The 11,516-nt window shown below is 45.9% G+C and overlaps 1 protein-coding gene across 1 annotated transcript in view; it reads right to left on the bottom strand.

Annotated features, from left to right (window-relative positions):
• LOC144893754 (uncharacterized) overlaps positions 1-7,922 on the bottom strand; it is a 44,192-nt gene extending 36,270 nt beyond the window's left edge. Inside the window, exons 1-2 of the mRNA XM_078785148.1 lie at positions 7,872-7,922; positions 6,073-6,129 (exon numbers count right to left, since the gene is read on the bottom strand). The gene's annotated coding sequence lies outside the window, so the exon portion shown is untranslated. The remainder of the gene's footprint in view (positions 1-6,072; positions 6,130-7,871) is intronic.
• Between the last annotated feature and the right edge of the window lie 3,594 nt (positions 7,923-11,516).

Here is an 11,516-nt window from a genome sequence, read left to right on the forward strand (position 1 = left end):
GTTTTTATTAGTTTTAAAACATAGTGTAACGCCAACATAGCGCCAACATAGTTTGCAAACGTGAAATAAATGAATACGCTCTCAAATGTGCCATCCGAGGCAGAGTGTGTCCGCCACGTTCGGCACACGCGATAGCTCGCTGCTCTCTGATTGGTTGAATCGTTTTTTGGACATAGCTCGGTAAGTAATTGTCCGATTAATATGAAACCTTGAAAAGGCACATCCTCGGGTCCCCAGCAATATACCTGGCAAGTTTAAAGTATATCGGACCCGTGGTTGTCGAGAAACAGCGGTCACAGACAAACAAACGTACAAACGTACAAACAAACACACAGAGATTACTGGAATTATAGATAGATATATATATAATTATATATATATATATATATAATTATATATACTAGGGCATGCCCGTACGTGGGTGCCCGTTCCTTGCCAAAAAAAAAAAAAAACGCTACCCGTACGCTCTACCCCGCCCGTACGCCCGTAAACAAAAAAAACAACGCTCTTCGCTTCCGCCCTTCGCTCTGGGAGAAATAATGCGCATAAGAAATCGAGAAATTATTATTTTCTCCGGAAGAAATCGAATTACGAACCGTAATGGCGCACGCGCTCGGCTCGGCTCGCAACAACGCGTTCTGTGATTGGCGGCCGAAAGTGAAGTCTTCACTGTCCGGAAGGTCGCAAATCGCAGTTACGATGAATCGCAAATTAGTTTTATTTAGTTTTAAAACATAGTTTAACGGCAACATAGTTTTCCAACGTGAAATAAATGAATACGCTCTCAAATGTGCCGTCCGAGGCAGAGTCTGTTCGCCACGTTCGGCACACGTGATAGCTCGCTGCTCTCTGATTGGTTGAATCGTTTTTTGGACATAGCTCGGTAACTACTTGTCCGATTAATATGAAACCTTGAAAAGGCACATCCTCGGGTCCCCAGCAATATACCTGGCAAGTTTAAAGTATATCGGACCCGTGGTTGTCGAGAAACAGCGGTCACAGACAGACATACATACATACATACATACATACATACATACATACATACATACACACAGAGATTACTGGAATTATAGATAGATATATATATATATATATATATATATATATTTATATATATATATATATATATATATATTTATATATATATATATATATATATATATATATATATATATATATATAATAGTCGTAGCCAAAAATATTGGCACCCTTGCACTTTTTTCAAATAACTCACAATTTTCTCCAAAAATAAGTTGAAATTGACAAACGTATTTGGTCTCCACAATTCTTTATTTCACTGTTAATATTACAGAACCTATATTTTTGATCCAGAACTTAATCCTTTTAAATCACAAAATAAAAAGATATGGCATTGACAAAATTATTGACACCATAGACTTAATATTTGGTAGCATGGCCATTGGACAAAATAACTGCAGTCAAGCGCTTCCTATAGCCATGAATTAGCTTCCTACACCTCTCTACTGGCAGATTGGTCCACTCTTCTTGAGCAAACTGCTCCAGTTCTCCCAGATTTGAAGGGTGCCTTCTCCCAACTGCTGTTTTCAGATCTCCCCACAGGTGTTCAATGTGATTTAGATCTGGACTCATTGCTGGCCACTTCAGAACAGTCCAGCGTTTTATCTTGAACTATTCCTGGTGCTTTTTGAAGTGCGTTTGGGGTCATTGTGCTGCTGCAAGACCCATGACCTTCGACGGACACCCAGCTTTCTGACAGTGGGTTGAACATTGCACTCCAAAATGCGTTGATAATCTCCTGATTTCATGATGCCATGCACACATTCAAGGCACCCAGTGCCTGAGGCAGCACAGCAACCCCAAAACATCACTGACCCTCCTCCATGTTTGACTGTAGGGAAGGTGTTCTTTTCTTTGAAGGCTTCATTTTGTTTTCTGTAAACATAGAGATGATGTGCTTTCCAAAAAAGCTTCAATTTGGTCTCATCTATCCACAGGACATTCTCCCAGAAGGATTTTGGCTTGTTTAGGTGTGTTTTCAGGCTTTCTTACGTCTCTCTCTCAGCAGTGGGGTCTCCTGGGTCTCCTACCATAAAACTCCCTTTCATTGAGTTGGCAACGAATGGTGCAAGTTGAAACTGTCGTACCTTGTGTCTGAAGGTCAGCTTGAATCTCTTTGGCAGTTGATCGAGGTGCTCTCTCCACCATTTGAACAATCCTTTGCTGCAATCTTCGATCAAGTTTTCTCTTGCTGCCACATCCAGGGAGGTTAGCTACAGTGCCATGGGCCTTAAACTTCCTGATAACATTGCGTGCGGTGGACACAGGAACATCAAGGTCTCTGGAGATGGACTTGAAGCCTTGAGATTGTCCATGCTTGGCTAAAATCTTGTGTCTGACCTCCTCAGACAATTCTCTGGCTTTCTTTCTTTTCTCCATGCTCATTGCTGTGCACACAGTGACACAAAACAGCAGAATGACTCCTTTTCTCTCTTAAAACTGGTTGAATGACTGATTTTATATTGCAGGCACCTGCAACTCACACAGGTGAGTTCAATTCCAAAGTAAAAGAGAATCACCTGCTTGAAATCGAATTATTTCTAACAACTTCTAAAAGTGCCAATAATATTGTTGCGGATATGAGGATTGAGTTTTTTTGATTGTGTTGTATTGTATACCAATTGTTGTGAATATTGCTTTAGTGTGGACCCTCCTGCCTCCAGTGTTGTAGAAAGGTCAAAGGGCGTTCCCGTAGTTAATTCCATAAAGCATTCACGTCAGCCAATCATAGATTTCCCCCTGGTTGATAGTTATATCTTTATTATGTGTATTAGGGTAAGGCCTTGTCTCCCATTAAGATGACACTCCATTGCACCAAGTGAAATAAAATAGATCCCCTTTCATTCCCATCCCCAAAATCTCCATTTCCTTTCACATCCCCTTTCGTCATGGCCAAGCCTCGATTGCAAATTACATCCCCTCCAAAACCACCATTGAACATGTGCTCGGGTCGGGGAAGAAAGGCGCGCCCGCCCATCGTCATCAAGGGCGGAGCCAGAGGGTCACGCGACCAACCAGGGCCGAGGTGAGCACACCGATGGGCGTGTCCTGAAGGCCGGCGGCTTGATCGCCGGAGGCGTTATAAAAGCGCGGGCGCAAGGTACTGCGTGAGATGATCCAGGAGAACAGAGAGAACCAACTGCGAGAGAACATTAAGGAGATCATCATCCAGGGAAGCACAAAGCCTGTTGTAGTCCTGGCAAAGCACGCGACGTCCACAGCAGCAGCAGCAGCGGCGGCCACAGCAGCAACAACACTCAACAGCCGCTTGGGGCCTGGACGGCGGTTTTGAGCAGGGCCGCGAAGGAACGGCGGCTGCTAAACGCGCCGATCGTGCTGCAGGACCCCTTGGACTTTCCTCTCCCTCCAGCCATCCACCTCCCGCCAGTCCTATCATCATTCCCCGCGTGTCTGTCTTTGTTTGTTCTGTCCTGGGTATTTAATTAAGTTTGTATAAGCTAGGTTGCACTGTGTCTAAAATCTTCTGTAAATTATTTTCTTATCTTTCCTTCCCCTTGGTTATTTTGAGCCTGTATCTAGTAGGAATAAATTTAGTAGTATTTTCAACCTTTTTTTCGTCTTCTTCTTCTTCTTCTTCTTCTTCACATCCGTGTTGCTTTTGTCTTTTCCATATTGAATAGCTGTGGCGCGATCCGGCCAACGTTCGGGGATCGGGTTAATCGGGGTAACTGTTAGGCCACGGTGCCATCCGCTCGGCAAACCAACATCCTTATCCGCGGGCCGTAACAATATTGTCCGGGCCATTTTATGATTTCTGTGTGGAATAAGCTGTTTCGTAATTTTTCAGCTTTTTTTTGTTTTGTTCCTCTGCAAACCAAAGAAATACATATGTGGAAACCAAAATATCTTAAATTTCAACAATTCTCTGGAAGAAATGGTGCATTATTTGAAAAAAGTGCAAGGGTGCCAATATTTTTGGCCACGACTGTATGTGTGTTAGTGCACGGTCATTGAGCATAACATATGATTCTCATTGCTAACCCCCTCCTCTTTCTCTCTTTTTTCCTCTCCCCACCTCCTTTCTTTCCCACTTCCCCACCCCTGTTCTCGCCCACCCCCCACTCCCTCTCCTTCCCACCAATACCCCCTCTCTCGACCACCTGTACTCCCCCTCCACCGCCTCTCCCTCCCACCTCTACTGCCTCTCCCTCCCACCTCTACCGCCTCTCCCTCCCACCTCTACCGCCTCTCCCTCCCACCTCTACCGCCTCTCCCTCCCACCTCTACCGCCTCTCCCTCCCACCTCTACCGCCTCTCCCTCCCACCTCTACCGCCTCTCCCTCCCACCTCTACCGCCTCTCCCTCCCACCTCTACCGCCTCTCCCCCCCCCCACCGCTACCGCCTCTCCCCCCCCCCCCCACCTCTACCGCCTCTCCCTCCCACCTCTACCGCCTCTCCCTCCCACCTCTACCACCTCTCCCTCCCACCTCTACCGCCTCTCCCTCCCACCTCTACTGCCTCTCCCTCCCACTTCTACCACCTCTCCCTCCCACCTCTACCGCCTCTCCCTCCCCTCCCTCCCACCTCTACAGCCTCTCCCTCCCACCTCTACCGCCTCTCCCTCCCACCTCTACCGCCTCCCCCTCCCACCTCTACCACCTCCCCCTCCCACCTCTACCGCCTCCCCCTCCCACCTCTACCGCCTCTCCCTCCCACCTCTACCGCCTCTCCTTCCCACCTCTACTGCCTCTCCCTCCCACCTCTACCGCCTCTCCCTCCCGCCTCTCCCTCCCACCTCTCCCTCCCACCTCTACCGCCTCTCCCTCCCACCTCTACCACCTCTCCCTCCCACCTCTACCTCCCACCTCTCCCTCTCACCTCCACCACCTCTCCATCACCTCTACCGCCTCTCTCCCACATCTACCTCCTCCCTCCCCTACCTGTACCCCCTCTCTCTCTCCCACCCCTACCCCCTCTCTCTCCCACCCCCCATCTCTCTCTCTTCCACCCCTAATCTCTCTCTCCCACCCCCCATCTCTCTCTCACCTCCTTCTCGCCCCCCCTCCCCTTTACTTCTTTTCCCTCCCTTCTTCCCTCCCCTTCCCCATTTGCCCACCCCTCCTTTCTCTCTCCCTACTCCACTCCCCCTCCCCTCCCACCTCTCTTAATATTGCCATCAAAAGGCGACTCTGTGTTGCCCAGCAATGCCGGGTACCTTTGCTAGTCTTCAATGCAAAAGAGAAAATGAGGCCTTGTTTGTTTGTGACGCTACTCGTCAGAGCTCCCAAGGTTACTCATGCCGAAACTTTATGGGATCACGTTTCGTTTTTTCCACCACGATTACACCTCACTGGGGGTTTTACCCCGACTGGGGAAAACGAGACTGGGGAAAACAGTAATTTTCCAACAATTCATAAGTGGTAAAAAAACAAAACAAATGAGCCACCACCTGTAGTGGGGAACGGGTGGGAATCTGGAGGTAGGAGGCAGCGGAAAGATCGGGAGGAGAGAGGGGAAGGGGTGCATGGGTAGTAGGGAGGGAATAAGTGGAAATCCAAATGGATGGGGGGCTGGGAGGGGGCAAGGGTTAGGGTGGGAGGATGGAGGGGAAGGGGCAGGATGGGAGGCCGGCGGAGGGAGGGGTGGGAGTCCAGAGAGAGAGGAAAGGGTGGGGTGGGAGTCCTGAGAGAGAGAGGAACGGGTGGGGTGGGAGCCCGGAGAGAGAGGAAAGGGTGGGGTGGGAGTCCGGAAAGAGAGGAAAGGGTGGGGTGGGAGTCCGGAAAGAGAGGAAAGGGTTGGGTGAAAGGCCTGATGGAGGGGAAAGGGTGGGGTATGAGGCCTGATGGAGGGGAAAGGGTGGGGTGTCCGGAGGGAGGGGTGTAGGATGTGACGAGGCAGGGGAGGTGGTGGGATGAGTGAGGGGAAGGGGTGGAAGGAGGGGCACGGCGTTGCTTGGCATGGAGCAACAATGCTGTTAAATACTTTCAGCATTACTGTATAATTTCCACAAAGTCATTCTAAAAATGACAGGCACCAAATAAATTTAAAGAGAGTCCAAAAATTCTCACCAACGCTTTGATTGAAAACTGCCAATGCTTCAGGTTCAACCTTTATAATGTGAAGATCTGCAAACATCATATTAGAGACTAAGAATAAAAAGTTTGTGTTCAGATAAAATTTAAAACTGGAAAAACAGACATTCCTGAATTAAACAATACCCTCTACTTTCCCCAATAATCCAAGATTCTCCACATTTTACCAAAAACAATAGATGTTTGAGCAGTGCTCCACTACAACCATGCATTTAAAAGGGCACAAATTAACTACACAGCTGTGAAGTGCACTGGGAATTCGAGACATTGTGGGTAAACAACTTCAGGGTGAAAGGACTGAATTGAATGAAGACTTGTAATTCAAAAAATGTGGATGAGCGAAATGAAATTAATTTGTATCAAACTGTATTACATACTTGCTGTGAGCTGAACCACCAAAGGTGGAGGAGGTTATCTTTTTACCACTGTCCGTCTTTCTGTATGTCAATCGCCTACAGGATTTTTACTCTGATATTCACAAAACTTTTCTTCACGAAAATTCAAAAAATCTCGTGTGCATGCTGGACTACCCTTGTGTTCTTCGGAGGAACCAAGTTATGCTCTAGAAATGTTCTAGAAAAATCCTTTATATTAACATTTCTCGAGCATTACTTGGTTCCTCCTAAGAACACAAAGGGTAGTACAGTATGCACACAAGATTTTTTTGAATGTCTCTTCTTTCCTATTGTTTGGCATTTTCTTCAAGTTATGGAATGCCCCTTTCTTTTCTATAGATTGCCACATGGCACATACCATATAAAGGGGGCTTTTCTATGCCCCTGGCATTTTCCCCAAGATATATATATAATTTATTTATGTATATATTAATTTTTATATATTTAATTTTCAAGCAAAAACGATGGCACGTAGTTAGAATTTGTTTGGAAAATCATTAATTAGACCTATTGGCCAATGCATATTCCAAGTTTCAGCTAGTTTCAATGTATAGCCTTTGAGATATGAGCACCAACACATTTTAGGCGGACGGACTGTCACCGACGTGAATTCCAGGGTTTTCTTATTAAAACTCAAAAATGCTGAAATGACCGTTTCTTGAATTCTGGATCGTATTATATCGATGTAAAAGCATTTACTTCTGAAATTTGCAGCCGATCTCGTACAGTAGAAGCCGAGAAACGAATTTTCAGTCCCCATGTTAAAGTTGCACACAAAAACTATCCCAAATAAAGGGAGGGGTGCTTTGCACCTCTCTTGATATTGAAAATAAAGAGGGCTGGCAGGAAAACGAGGGACTATCTACATTCCACACAATCATTCCTGATGGCTAATTGGGGTGTTTTTGAGATGACATGGGCCAACATTAATTAGCAGATTTTTAATTTTTTTATTTTTTTTTGTATACTGAATCGAGGCTCGTGAAAGAGCTAGGAGTGTAGATAGATAACTGTGTAGATAACTGTGTTAATGAATGAATCCCTTTACCTCTCCCCCTCCTTCCCCCCTCAAGTCAGTTTATCACAATGTATAAATTTTAAAAATAGTGCACTGACGAACAATCTACTCGTGACATTGCCAAAAGCTACACGTAAGCAAACTTCTTGAAGTGCAATTTCCCTTGCAAACCGATTGCCCTCCTGCCCTGCCCCTACCATCAAATGTACCCTCTCCCTCTCCCCACAAAATATCATGGCAAAAACACAGCATTGAGTAGTAATGTTACTGAATACAATCAACAATACCATAAAATGTCTACAAAGTGATTCACAAAACAATAAGCAACAAAATATATGGAAAGAGTGCAAAGGTCTCATCACCTTTTTGATCCAAAGCTTCCAATGCTTCAGGTTCAACTTTTATAATGTGAAGATCTGCAAAGACATCTCATTAGAGACTAATCATAAAGTTTGTGTGCAGAGAAAATCCAAAACTGTAAAAGCAGACATTACCACATTAAACAATACCCTCTTCTTTCTCCAATTGTATTTTGTTGTTGCACACAAAGTCAAGGCTCGTGACAGAGCGAGAGTGTAACAGAACAAAATAAACAGTAGAAATAATTAGGCCTCGGCGGGGCGCATCGTTTCGGCGGGGCGCATAGTCTCGGTGGGCGCATAGTCTCGGAGGGGCGCATAGTCTCGGTGGGGCGCATAGTCTCGGCGGGGCGCATAGTCTCGGCGGGGCGCATAGTCTCGGCGGGGCGCATAGTCTCGGCGGGGCGCATAGTCTCGGCGGGGCGCATAGTCTCGGCGGGGCGCATAGTCTCGGCGGGGCGCATAGTCTCGGCGGGGCGCATAGTCTCGGCGGGGCGCATAGTCTCGGCGGGGCGCATAGTCTCGGCGGGGCGCATAGTCTCGGCAGGGCACGCAGTCTCGGCAGGGCGCGCAGTCTCAGCGTGGCGCGTAGTCTCGGCGGAGCGCGTAGTCTCGGCGGGGCGCGTAGTCTCGGTAGAGTGAGCTGCTCCCACCGGGTCTGATAAATTGAGACGGGTCTTTGTGAAACTCCGGATGCCAGAAGCGAAGATTCAAAGGGGATGGGAGGGATTGTTAGTGGAAAGGGAAACATCGGGGCAATACCCCTGGGCACTCACCTGGTAGAATAAACTGCACTGACTGACTAAGTACTAAAGTGGTACTACACTGACTAAAGATATTTTAAACAGTATAATGCCATTTTTAACCAATTTCAATGGTTGCTGGAAGACAGGGCAACATATACAAGCATACTTATGTAATCATAAGACTTTCAACAAGCAAACAAACAAAAAATACCTATTTTGGGGGGCAACCTCCCTCCCCCCGCCCCAAAGACTACCTCAGACCACGATATTTTTTAATGCCATGAAAAAACTTTGGTACATCACGGGTGAGGCAGGATGTGGTCAACTTTCATCGTAATTTTGTGTGTAGTTTCTGAGAATAAATCAAATACTTATTTTGGGGGGCAAACCACCTCCGTACACCCCCAAAGGAGCAGATTTTTTTTAATGCCGTCAACAAACTTTGGTACAACACGGGTGATTACGCTTGTGGTCAAGTTTCATCAGAATTGTGTGGGTAGATTTTGAGACAAAAGCAAATATCTGTTTCGGGGAGGGGGGGGGGGGGGGGAGTGGAGGGTCAAACCTGGACCGACTTTGACCCCCATAAACCCTCAGACCTCGATTTTTTTTAATGCAGTAAACATACTTTAGTCACAACACAACAAATATAACTTTTGCCAAATTTTGTCGCAATCCCATCAGCGGTTTCGGAGAAGAAGTTGCAAGTGTTTACGGACTGACAGACTGACGATGACGCGCCATTGCATAAGCTCTCTGGAACTTTCTTCCGGATGAGCCCTACAAATGGAAACCAAATTCCACTGCACATCACACTCCATATACTGCACATCACACACCATATACTGCACATCACACACCATATACTGCACTCTGCACAACACACTCCATATATTGCACTCTGCACAACACACTCCATATATACTGCACACCACACTCCATATACTGCACACCACACTCCATATACTGCATTCTGCACATCACACTCCATATACTGCACACCACACTCCATAGACGGCATTCTGCACATCACACTCCATATTCTGCACATCACACTCCATATTCTGCACATCACACTCCATATTCTGCACATCACACTCCATATTCTGCACATCACACTCCATATTCTGCACATCACACTCCATATGCTGAACATCACACTCCATATGCTGAACATCACACTCCATATGCTGCACATCCAACTTTATGCTGCACATCCAACTTTATGCTGCACAGCACACTGCAATGCTTCACATCACACTCAATATGCTGCACACCACACTCCATATACTGCACCTCACAGCCTCGATTAAAAAGTTCCACATGAGTGGAAGAAAATTCTCGCTAGGGGTGAGAGAACAAAGAAGCATCGATGGATTTGCTCTTCACCACTTGGCGGTCAAGCAACCTGCCTGATCTGGGGTGAGATGACAGCATTAATGTGACACATTCTGACCAATGTCAAGTGTTGAAAGTGTCATTAGGTGAGCTATCCGTACAGGTAGTGGATGAGTTGCAGTGCGATCATGAGGAGGCCGACACCCGTCTCCTCCTCCATGCAAAAGCATGCCCAGTTCCAGTCATCGTGATATAGTCATTCACAATCCAAGTCCAGATACTGATGTTGTGGAGTGATTTGTGTCATCCATAGAACTAGTGATTAATCGTCAGTTCTGTGGATGACACAAGATCCAGCCTCAGAAATGATGTTGCAGGTTGTCAAGTACGCATGTAAAATGTCAAAATGCAAAATGGGACTGTGTGTTCATGTCGCTCCTCCAGCCTGTCCTGCTCGGATATTTGTAGATGCCAGAATTGTGAGAATAGCTCTAAAACAGCCACTGAGGAGTTATTTGAGGATGGTGATACACAGGATGATAATGATTTGAGGATGGTGACATACAGGATGGTAATGATGATGAGAAAAACCAATCTCCAATTTCATCCCTCATATTTCAATGCTGTAGTAGATAATTACTACCAATGCTCCCCCTTAATTCGCTATTGCGTGATACTATTTGAACTGGTGTCGTACTGGCGTGTGCATGTCCCTTCGTTTTCATTAGTCAGGTGACCCATTTAAGCCAAGCTAGTTGATTGTCATTCCTTAATTAGTCATTTTCTGAAGACAAGCTGATTGTCCTACCTTAATTAGTCATTTTCTGAAGACAAGCTGATTGTCTTACCTTAATTAGTGATTTTCTGAAGACAAGCTGATTGTCTTACCTTAATTAGTGATTTTCTGAAGACACGCTGATTGTCCTACCTTAATTAGTCATTTTCTGAAGACAAGCTGATTGTCTTACCTTAATTAGTGATTTTCTGAAGACAAGCTGATTGTCCTACCTTAATTAGTCATTTTCTGAAGACAAGCTGATTGTCATACCTTAATTAGTCATTTTTAAAGACAAGCTGATTGTCCTACCTTAATTAGTCTGAAGACAAGCCGATCACTCAGGCCGACTGTCCATATGTTTATACCTCTCCCACCCCCCCCCCCCTTCACATGCCTCCCCCCCTTCACATGCCTCCCCCCCTTCACATGCCTCCCCCCCAAAGCCCTCTCCCTCCCACAGATCTCTCGATGTCTCCATGTCTCTCGGTCCCTGCTCTCAAATGTTGTGTTTGTGTCCTTCCCCCTCTCTCCCCATCTTGTCTACCGCTCCCGATGTTATTTGTTTTATGTGTCTGTTTGTCTTTCTGTGTGATTAATGTTCGCTCTTTCACGAGCCTCGATCTTGTATACAAAAACAACAAAAAAAAAAAAAAAAAAAAAATTTGTCCTGAGTCATTTTCTGAAGACAAGCTGATTGTCCTACCTTAATTAGTCATTTTCTGAAGACAAGCTGATTGTCTTACCTTCGTCATTTTCTGAAGACAAGCTGATTGTCTTACCTTAATT

Source organism: Myxine glutinosa, chromosome 1, assembly GCF_964187855.1.
Source record: "Myxine glutinosa chromosome 1, kmMyxGlut1.1, whole genome shotgun sequence".
Lineage (NCBI taxonomy): Eukaryota > Metazoa > Chordata > Myxini > Myxiniformes > Myxinidae > Myxine > Myxine glutinosa.